Source organism: Bufo gargarizans, chromosome 3, assembly GCF_014858855.1.
Source record: "Bufo gargarizans isolate SCDJY-AF-19 chromosome 3, ASM1485885v1, whole genome shotgun sequence".
Lineage (NCBI taxonomy): Eukaryota > Metazoa > Chordata > Amphibia > Anura > Bufonidae > Bufo > Bufo gargarizans.
The window spans coordinates 464,314,128-464,326,391 of record NC_058082.1 but is presented as its reverse complement, the minus strand read 5'-3'; positions in this window follow the sequence as shown (position 1 = coordinate 464,326,391).

Genomic DNA, 12,264 nt, shown 5'->3' with positions numbered 1-12,264 from the left:
GTCCCCATTGACAATGTTTGGGGACAAAACAGAAGCGTTTAACCCCCGCTATTGAGATCCTATGATGGATCTCAATAGCGGAAAGGGAAAGCGCAAGTGTGAAAGTAACCTAATTGGTAACATTTCTCCCTCATACATTTCTAGTAGCTTTTGCAAAAATGATACATATTTTTTTTTTTTTTATATATATATCTTAAGAAACAGTTATTTAAATAATAGCATCAATGGCTAGTGGATCAACAGACAACAAATATCAAAGACTGCATTGAGACCAACCGAAGTATACACAATCCAGACATAAAATACCGTATGGAATAATCAATGGGACTAATCCTACAAGCTGAGTTTTTTGCATCCACAAGTGACATCACCTTTTATTTTTCCCTGCAACACAGATTTCAAATTCACTGGGGAAAAAATCTTTGTATGAACTGCCACACGGATTTCCCATTGAGATCAATCAGACATGGTTCGTGGAAGGATTTTGCCTGGAATAAATGCTAAAATCAACAATATTTCTGTGCATTTCAAAGCTGAATAAGACTGATTTGTCATTGTGGGAAAGGAAATGATGTTTTAGTGTCTCCATGTTCTGAAAGCCATATATTTATATTTTTTGGCCGATTGTCTTATGTAGGGGCTCATTATTTGCGCAATGAGGTGATGGTTTGATTGGTATTATTTTGGACACATAAAATCGCTTGTTATTACACTTTTTATGATGAAAGGTGACAAAAGAATTATTTTGTGTCACAGTTTTTATTTATTTTGACGCCATTCACCTGACGTGGTGGATTATGTGATGTTTTTATAGAGCTGATCGTTACAGACGCGGCAATGCATATGTCTAATTTTTTAGTTTTTTTCAATTACATTTTTTTTGTTTTTTTTTACTTGAAACCTTATTTATTTTTATTAAAAAACTTTTTTTTTTACTTTATTTTTGTCCCAACTTCAACTTTTGGGAGTCTGATCCCCGCTGCAATGAATTACAATACATCTGGATCTCCTAGGCTTCCATAGATGGCAGGTCCCGATGCCTCTGCAAGGCATCAGGCTGCCTTCTCACACATCGGGTCCCTGTCACTGCAGAGCGGGGACCCGATGGGAACCCTCACTGACCACAAGCACCTTCTATACCGCGGACAGCGCTGACTGCGGCATAGAGGGGATTAATCTACTGGCATCGGCTTTTACATTCTGCGCTTCTGTGAACAGGGCAGACAGCAGAGCTGGAGAGGGTTCAGAGGAGGGCAACTAAAGTAATAACTGGAATGGGGGGGACTACAGTACCCTGAAAGATTATCAAAATTAGGGTTATTCACTTTAGAAAAAAGACGACTAAGGGGAGATCTAATTACTATGTATAAATATATCAGGGGTCAGTACAGAGATCTTTCCCATCATCTATTTATCCCCAGGACTGTGACGAGGGGACATCCTCTGCGTCTGGAGGAAAGAAGGTTTGTACACAAACATAGAAGAGGATTCTTTGCGGTAAGAGCAGTGAGACTATGGAACTCTCTGCCTGAGGAGGTGGTGATGGTGAGTACAGGAGGGGCCTGGATGTATTTCTGGAGTGTAATAATATTACAGGCTATAGCTACTAGAGAGGGGTCATTGATCCAGGGAGTTATCTGATTGGAGTCGGGGAGATTTTTTTCCCCTAAAGTGAGGAAAATTGGCTTCTAGCATAGCCGGATACTGCCTTTCACTGCGGCTTCCCATTGACTGTTATGGGACTTGACAAAAACCAGTGCAAGCACTGTTTTCTGTCTAGCCGAGTCTTATCCCTGCCAGGTCCCATTATAGTCAATGGGGCCTGGCAATACTCTTACCGTTTCCGACTATACAATGGTTTTAACGCTAATGTGAAACTAGCCTTAACTCTTTCTGCAGTTGCCAGCTGCAGGGTGCTCGATGGTTCTAGACCTTATGTAAATGTCTGTTCTCTTCCCTCATGTCTAGTCTCTCAGTTAGGTCTCATGCACACAAATGTGAATTTTTGTCTAGTCTGCATTTTTTGTGGGTTGGATGCGGACCAATTTCACTTCAATGGGCCCCAAAAGATGCGGACATCACACTGTTTGTTTGTCCGTTCCGTGGCATCCGCAGAAATATAGAACATGTATTATTTGTCTGCAGTTACGACAAGGATAGGACTGTTCTATTATGGCCCTGACGTTCCGTTACACAAAATGGGGAATGCACACGCCCAGTATCCGTGTTTTGTGGATCGCAAAAGAGGCTATGGTGGCATGCATGAGCCCTTAAGCTGCGTTCTGGCAGCTTTTCAGTCTCAGGAATGGCATTTACTGGTTGAGGCTTCTCTTTTGGGCATACTTAGCAGGAATTCACACATGTAGGTCTTGCTTTTAGCTCTGTACAACTCTGATTCTCACTAGCCAGGGAGTGGGACCAGACCATCACCCTAGAAACTAGGCTAACGCTGCCAATGTTAACTGTTTGTTGTCCATCAGTCTGGGATACACAGTGCATAAAGTGTTTTTTAGCATTAAATCACAGCAAAAACAATTAACTATAAGCATTGATCCGCTGGGTCACTGCACTCTAATTTCACTGGGAGATATGTCTCTTCCTCCACCATGGTATATTTCTCAGCTATTACATTGAATGATCATGTGGCCTATAATCCACATGCATCTGATCTTTTACTATACTGATCTTTTTATAATACCCCTCTGATAGCGATGCACCTGGCAGTGTATGAGTTAAATCGATTATCCCAGGGATAAAGGTGACCTGAACAGCACTTACTTGTCTTAGGCAGTGATGTGGGAGGATGTGTGCAGCGCTGTGGTATACAGAACGGCCATTAGATGCCTGGGTGAATGCAAGGTGATAGAAAAAGCTCTACTGGAGCAGATCACTGATTTATTCTCTGTCCTGATTTCTTCCATTACAAGGACAATGTTTTATACTAATTGTCATCTAATGATTTAAAGTGTACCCTCAGCAGGATGAGGTTGACAAATTCCTGAGGTAAACACTCCCATCATTTCCCTGGCTGTCAGAAATAGGAGAGATCGAGTCAAAGCATATTCTCCTTGACCTTTGGGACTTCAAGACAACACTTCACAAAAGATTGCCACCAGCAGAGTCTGTCTCCTTTTATAATCTTTACAGTCGGAAACCTTCAATTTAAAGGGAATGTGTCAACTATAATTATTTTTTTTCTGTGAGTTGAAACCAGAAAATGAAATTTTTTTCAAATCTGTTTTTGTTTTCTGATTGTAGATTTATTTATTTTTATTCTATTTCCTGAACAGGATTATGGTGGCGGCCATCTTGCCTGGTCTTTTCTAACCAGCCTTAAGCCTTCATCAGAGTACTGGAGTGCCGCACCAGAGAGGATGAAACAGCAGGAGAAGGAAGGAGGGTGCTGCAATGCAGCACTAAAGAATAGGGCAACAGCCCTGTAGGAGTGGCGTACCCATTCACTTCAAGGGGGCTGCAAAAGATGCGGACAGCACACCATGTGCTATCTGCATCCGTATGTCTGTTCTGTTTTCCCCACAAAAAAATAGAACATGTCCTATTCTTGTCCATATTACGACAAGGATAGGAAGTTCTATTATGGGCTGGATGTTTCCGTTCTGCAAAAACGCCTACGGCTGTGTGCAACAGCCCTTAGAGACATGCTTTACAGCAGCCACAATGGGCCATAGACCGGAGTCATGGAGGCATGCTCTGTGACCTGTGCAGATGTCATTGTACTAGGAAATAATAGATAAACTTTGATAATCTACTATTGTGAATGATGGATCCTGTGTTACCTATCTTTCTGTATCAGTTATTCTAATCCTGCCTGTGATAATGAGGTGACTGCTGAAAAGTGTTCTAAACAGACTTTGAACAAGTGGTGCCTATTATTAGGCTTGGTGGCCAGTACCTGCAGGATTTTGGGATTTTTTAATGTTGATAGTGACATGGAAAATTAAATATAACACAATACTTAAAGGAGTTGTCCCATGAAAAATATTCTTCATTTTACAAACCAGTTGTGATGGACGAACATCTGCTTGGACGGTTCGTGAACGCGATCAAATGTTCGCGAACCGCAGGTTCGCAGCGGGTCCCATTCATCTTAATGTCAGGTGAACCTGAAGAACCTCCAGGTCATATTTGCAGCCACAAAATTCTTGCTAGATGTGCACACAGTCCCACAACATGGACACTGACATGCCAGAAGTATTAAGCGAATCTGCGATCTACAAGCATTATTTTTTTATATGCAAAATTTCGGCATAGTTTTAATCGCAAGAGCACATGCGCTAGGAAGGCGTGGCCTACAGCAACTGGTTTGCATCGACTAGAAATTAAATGGATGCGTTGGTTGGAACCAAGTTCAGCGACTAAGAGGAAGAACTCCTGGTGACTGTAAGTAATCTTACATTAAAGTAGTGTATTTGATTACATTTCACCTGCATGTCTGAACAATCGCTTTATATGCATAAAGAGTGTTAAAAAAATCGCGGGGAGGCGAACCAACTGTACACCCCATACCGTACCCTCACTTCACTAGACAGGTACATCTCTGCTTAGCTGGACAATATCTGATAGCTCAGACCCGTCCCACATACAGTCGTAATACAATCCCATCTACTACCCCTAACAGTAAGGCCGCATGCACACGCTTGTGTTTTTTTCACAACTACGGACCGTAAAAACCCTGGCTGCTGTCCTGCAGAGTGGACGAGCGCACAGCATTGGTTGCTAATTCGCTATGACGCCATGCGCTTCTTGCCGCCATCGCTGTACAGTATTACATTTGTATAGATCATACAAGTGTATCACAGTACAGCGGAGGTGGCCGGAAGCGCACGGCGTCATAGCAACCAATGACGCTGTGCGCTCTTCCACTCGGCAGGACGGGTTTGTACGGTCCGTAGTTGTGAAAAAACATGCCCGTGTGCAGGCGGCCTAAACTAATATTTCCACTTCAAAGCCTTAAAGGGATTCTGTCACCAGTTTTTGACCCCCACATTCAAAAATATGGTTATGTGCATGGAGCCCTTGTGATTCCTAATGTTGTCTTATAAGCTAAATCTGCAGGCTCATTTAGTGTAAAAAACGTTTTATCTAACCTGTCATTCATCTCACTAAGGTGCCCAGGGGGATGCTCATGTCTTCCAGATGCCGCCCGCACCCGTCGCCGTTGGTGCCCAGCTCCTCCTTTGCTGTCATCAGCACCGCCTCAGAATCATTTGCTACTCCTCCGGCTCTCCCTCACTCCCCCCTCCTTCTTCTCTAACATCCCGCGCGTGCGCACAGGCCTGTGCCTGATGCGCCCGTGCGGACTTCTCCGTTCGGCTTCACTGAGCGAAGTGCGCATGCGCCGGCACTTCGCTCAACCTCCCGATGACTTCAGCCTTCAGGTCATCGGGAGGTTGAGCGAAGTGCCGGCGCATGCGCACTTCGCTCAATGAAGCTGAATGGAGAAGTCCGCATGGGCGCATCAGGCACAGGCCTGTGCGCACGCGCGGGATGTTAGAGAAGAAGGAGGGGGGAGTGAGGGAGAGCCGGAGGAGTAGCAAATGATTCTGAGGCGGCGCTGATGACAGCAAAGGAGGAGCTGGGCACCAACGGCGGCGGGTGCGGGCGGCATCTGGAAGACATGAGCATCCCCCTGGGCACCTTACTGAGATGAATGACAGGTTAGATAAAACGTTTTTTACACTAAATGAGCCTGCAGATTTAGCTTATAAGACCACATTAGGAATCACAAGGGCTCCATGCACATAACCATATTTTTGAATGTGGGGGTCAAAAACTGGTGACAGAATCCCTTTAAATACTTTACTTGAGTAAATTATTTTCAATACTACTATTGTTAAAAATTGGGATTATATGCTTGCATTTTTATCTTGCAGCAGATGTTGGGGCAGGAATACGACCGCACCCGGTCCCACGCCGAGAAGCAGCGGATTGTGCGAGATCGGGTCTTAAACACCGCCGCCTGGCTATCATTAAAAAATGGTCAGACATGAAGCGAAATCGGGGACCAAAAATGCCCAGGTAGATGCGTAAAATAACTTTTGTATGTTTTGCTAACCCTGCAATGTATACAGTGCTAAGCAAAAGTATTCACCCCCCTTGACTTTGTTCTTTTTTTTTGTTGTCTCCCATCCTGGAATTAACATGGATTGTTTGAGGCTTTGCATCATTTGATTTGTAGAACATGCCCACAACTTAGAACTTTTTTTAAATTGGTTAATTGTAAAGCATACAACAAATAGGACAAAATAACTGAAAAGGTCAATGTGCTTAACTATTCACCCCTTAAAGTCAACACTTTGTAGAGCCACCTTTTGCGGCAATCACAGCTCCAAGTCGCTTTGGATAAGTCTCTATGAGCTTGCCACATCTTACCACTGGGATTTTCTGCCCATTCCTCCTTGCAAAACTGCTCCAGCTCCTTCCAATTAGATGGTTTGCGCTTGTGAACAGCAATCTTTAAGTCTGACCACAGATTTTTTATTGGATTGAGATCTGGGCTTTGACTAGGCCGTTCCAACACATTTACATGTTTCCCCTTAAACCACTCAAGTGTTGCTTTAGCAGTGTGTTTGGGGGTCATTGTCCTGCTGGACAGTGAACCTCTGTCCTAGCCTCAAATCATGCACAGAGTGGTACAGGTTTTGCTCAAGAATATCCCTGTCCATCTTTCCCTCAACAGTTTCCCAGTCCCGGCTGATGAAAAACATCCCCACAGCATGATGCTGCCACCACCATGTTTCACTGTGGGGATGGTGTTCTTTGGGTGATGTGATGGCTTTGTGCCAGACAAGTGACTGACTGAACCATCACTGGGTCTGCAGTAGAAGCCTGAGGGCTAGCCTCCTTCCTACGGGTTATGGCCCCAAGACTATGGAGACCCCCCACTCTGACCTATTTGGGTTAGAGTGAACTATAAACCATGCTTTATTGGTTGAGCTTATAGGCCACATATTTCCTATTCCCCATTAAAGTTGCATGGTGTGAATCCATAAACGCAATAAGGGTTAACTCTGTTCTGAGACTCCCAATTAATGTGTTAGTTTATTTGTCCGGTTGTTCTATTGTGTTAGTGATTGGATTAAGAAGTAGCCGACTCTGGTGTAGAGAAGTAGATCATCCTATGATCCCATGGGTCTCCTCTCTCCCTATTGTTTCATCAAGACACACTGGATTGGATGTCTGTTTGCATGCTGTTCATTTTTGATTGAGTTATGTGGCATGAAGCTGGCAGCCACTGCAATTATATATAGATCCCTCCATATTGGAATTTCTTTATATCTAATGTTAAGATTTCGGAGTGGTTTCTCTAAAGTCTGAACATTCTGTGATTACAGAAGTTCCTATTCCCTCCATTCGGAAGGCCAACAATGAGGGGACAACATACCGTATTTTTCGCCGTATAAGACGCACTTTTTCTTCCCCCAAAATGGGGGAGAAATGCCCCTGCGTCTTATACGGCGAATGCAGTCAGTTTTACATCGCTGGCAGCGATGTAAAGCGAGCGAGGACTCGGGGAGGGACTGGGAGGAGGAGCTGGGGCCGGCAATAGCGGCGGGGCGGTGCAGTCACTGTACTAAAGGCCCGCCCCGCCGCTCCGGTGTACTAATAAAATATGTCATATTCAATTAATGGTTATTAAATATGCCCCTTTATGCCTAATAGTACCTTAAATCCTAAGCGCATCCGTACAATGCAGGCCGGGCGGGCGGCAGCGTAACTCCCTGATGTCATGTGCCTGCGCCGCCTACTTTATGAATGAAGCAGGCGGCGCAGGCAAGTCACGTCAGTGAGTGACGCGCCGCGCCGGCTGCCCGGCCTGCCGGCATTGTACTGAAGCGCTTAGGATTTAAGGTACTTTTAGGAATAAAGAGGCATATTTAATAACTATTAATTGAATAAGACATATTATATTAGTATACTGGAGCGGCGGGGGATATGTGGATGGCACAGTTATGGGCTGGGAGGGTCTGTGGATGACACATGTATAACAGTGCCATCCACAGATCCCCCCCCCCCCCCTGTAACAGTGCCAGCCACAGATCCCCCTGTAACAGTGAAAGCCACAGATCCCCCCATAACAGTGTCTGTCATCCACAGTTCCCCCATAACAGTGTCCGTCATCCACAGTTCCCCCCATAAGTGTCAGTCATCCACAGATTCCCCCATAACAGTGTCAGTCATCCACAGATTCCCCCATAACAGTGTCAGTCATCCACAGATCCCCCATAAGTGTCAGTCATCCACAGATTCCCCCATAACAGTGTCAGTCATCCACAGATCCCCCCATAACAGTGTCCGTCATCTACAGATCCCCCCATAACAGTGTCCGTCATCCACAGATCCCCCCATAACAGTGTCCGTCATCCACAGATCCCCCCCATAACAGTGTCAGTCATCCACAGATCCCCAGTAATAGTGCCATCCACAGACCACCTAGTTCCAAACCCACCAAACCCACAGCACACCTTTTGGTTAAAAATATTTTTTTTCTTATTTTCCTCCCCAAAAACCTAGGTGCGTCTTATACGCCGGTGCGTCTTATACGGCGAAAAATACGGTACTCTTTAATGTACATTAAAACCATTAACTTAACAAATAAATAATATTAAACTTTATTGAACTATCACTAACAAAATAAAATTATACTGTACTGAAATATCACAAACTAATAAACTATATAATCATCATAAATATCACTATATTGACATGTATTGAGATTTAAATTGTCAATGTGTATGAAGAAAAAAAAGGTAAAAAATTGACAGACATATTTGGTACCGCTGTGTACATATTGACCGTCTTATCCTATGACCTAACCCCTCAGGTGAACATTGTAAAAATAAAATAAAAAAGAAACAATTAAAACAAATATATAATTTTGTCACCTAAGATCACTAAAAGTGCAACACCAATCTATCAAAAAAGGCATATGCCCCCCAAATAGTACCAATCTGTCATTTCATTCGGCCAAAAATGAGACCCTACCATTAGACAATCGCCGAATAAAAATAATAATATGGCTCTCAAACTATGGAGACATTAAAACATGAATTGTTTTTGGTTCAACAATGCTTTTATTGTGTAAAACAGAAATAACAAAAAAAATAAGGAAACATATTAGGTCTTGCCGCATCTGTAACAACCAGCTGTATAAAAATATCATACCAAGTAACCCCTTAGGTGGACACCTTTCAAAACAAAAAATAAAAACTCTCCAAAAAGGCATTTTTTGGACAACTTTTATCACAAAAAGGTGTAATAGCAAGCGATCAAAAAGTCATATGCACCACAAAATAAAAGTTTAAAGGTTTAATAATAATTGCAAATAATGTTCTTTTTTTTTTTTCTCCCAACAGTACTGAAGACATTGAAGGCCAAAGTGGCAAAAATGCAGGAGTACCGCCAGGATATGTTGGCCATTCAGGAGCGGATGAAGGCCATTGAGGAGAGACACCGCCTGGCCATGAAGGGGGTGCAGGAGATGCTCCTGCTATTGGAAAAGTTACCTTAAAATGTATTTATTTTTTCTAATAAGTTATATAAATCATTTATACAGTTATAACGTGTATTTTGGTTTTTGTAAGGCTACTTTCACACTTGCGTTCAGAGCGGATCCGTCTGCATTATATTGTTAAAGTGTGAAAGTAACCTGAACGGATCCGTCCAGACTTTACATTGAAAGTCAATGGGGAACGGATTCGTTTGAAGATTGAGCCATATTGTGTCATCTTCAAACGGATCCGTCCCCATTGACTTCCATTGTAAGTCTGGACAGATCCGCTTGCCTCCGCACGGCCAGGCGGACACCCGAACGCTGCAAGCAGCGTTCAGGTGTCCGCCTGCTGAGCGGAGCAGAGGCTGAACGCTGCCAGACTGATGCATTCTGAGCGGATTCGCGTCCACTCAGAATGCATTAGGGCTGGATGGATGCGTTCGGGGCCGCTTGTGAGCCCCTTCAAACGGAGCTCACAAGCGGACACCCGAACGCTAGTGTGAAAGTAGCCTAATATTGCTTTCTTTTAGTGTAATAGCTCGGCCTAAATCAGCCATAACTGACAGCAGCCGGTGAATACATGTTAAATACATATAGGGTCCATTCACACGTCTGTAAAATGGGTCCGCATCCGTTCCGCAATTTAGCGGAACAGTTACAGACCCATTGATTTTCAAGGGGGGGGGGGGGTGAGTTCCACCACCTTTTCTCTGAGAAAAAAAGCCCTGTCAATGACACATCGCAATGCACACTCCAGATAGAAGGCATAAGGTACAATGTCACTGATGGGACCCTGGCTGCAACTAACCAGTTCAGTTATCAGTGATCTCTTCAAATGGCCACAGAAGTCTGCATGCGTTGCGCATGTGCAGCCACTGGCACGGTGAGAAAAAAAAAACAAGCTCCCCAGAACCTGTCCTGCCGCAGAGTTCGTACAGGTAGTCATTAACTGCATATTTCTGCTGGAGCAGCCTATCAAGCATATACAAGGTATAGTTCCATCACGTCGGGCAGTCACAAATCAGACAGGCAGGTTGTGTCGCCGCTGAATGTCAGCAAGGCGAGCCATGGCCGTGTAAGATCTTCTGAAATGGCCAGAGATTTTCCTGGTCTGCCGCAAGACATCCTGGACCCTGGGGTATTTGGCAATGAATCACTGAATGACCAAGTTCAGGACGTGTGCCATGCACGGCACGTGTGTCATTTTGTCCTGTTTCAGCACGCTCAGCAGATTGGCACCGTTGTCGCACACCACTTTACCAACTGTCAAATTAAGCGGGGTTAGCCACTGATCGGCCTGTGACCGCAGAGCTGAAAGGAGTGCAGGACTGGTGTACCTCTTGGCTTCCAGGCACAACAGACGCAGCACAGCATGGCAACGTCTCACCTGACATGTCGAATAGGTTCTGGGGATCTTGGGGGGGCGCAGCGGAAGAGATGGTAGCAGCGGAAAAGGAGTCAGCAGAGGGAGGATGGAGTAGGAGGAGAAGAGGAGGCAGGCCTGCATGCAATCCGTGGCGGTAACACCAAATCTACACGGGTTACATGCTTGACGGCCGTCAGAAGGTTCACCCAGTGAGCAGTAAAAGTTCTGTACCTTCCCTGCCCGTGTTTGCTAGACCACGTGTATGTGGTTAGATGTATCTTGGCACCGACACTGTGTGCCAGAGATACATTCACTTGCCGCTGAACATGTCCATATAGCTCTGGGATGCCCTTCTGGGAGAAATATTTCCTTCCTGGGACCTTCCATTGCGGTGTTCCAATGGCCACAAATTTTCTAAAGGCCTCCGAGTCCACCAGTTTATATGGCAGTAGTTGGCGGGCTAGCAGTTCCGACAAGCTAGCGGTCAACCGTTGGGCAAGAGGGTTATCCGGCGTCATCATCTTTTTACACTCGAAAATTTGGGCCACGGAAGCCTGCCTTTTGCCAGATAAATGTGAGGACGGCACGATGGAAGGTGGAGTGGAGGACAATTGGGAGGAGAAGGAGAAGAGTCTGGACAGTGAGCGCCTGGAGTGTGGCTTTGTGGGTTCTGATGGCAATGCTCCCACAGGGCTCGGTGATGGGAGGCCAGGTGCCTTCTTAAGGCAGTCGTCCCTAGGTGAGTGTTAGGCTTACCGCGACTTGTGTTGACAGCAAAGACTGCAGATGGCAACACTATTGTCAGCAGCGGACACGTTAAAAAAAAAAAAAAACACACTGCGGAGCCATGTGCCGACGTCCTGGGAGCGCCAGATGTGACCGTGCATGGTAGATGGCTCGCTCCTGATACATTTGCAGTCTGCTTTTTGCCTCCTGTGCAATGTAAGTTCTGCTTGCTTCTTCTCCCTATCTGCTGGTCCATCTCTCCCTCTGAACTCCCCTCCTCTTCCTCTCTTGTGGGCACCCACGTGATGCCCATCGACACGTCATCATCGGATTCGTCACCTTCACCACCACTGACATTAGAGATCTCAGAGTAGGCAGCAACAGCAGGGATCAACCTCTTTGGGCTGATCTGGGTACTGTCGTCAGACTGCTGAGTGGCGGCCGTTGCTACCTCCTATTCCTAATCCGATGCCAAGAATGGCTGCGCATCAGAAATGTCTTGTAATGGATTAGAAAATAATTCCTGTGACTCAGGCGGAGGGTATATGGTGGTGGTGGTGTCTTTGGGGGTGCACACAGCAGAGAGTGAAGAGTTTGCAGGTAGAGAGGATGAGGAGGGTGCAGAAGTGGAAGGCTGAGTGAGCCACTCACCAAATCT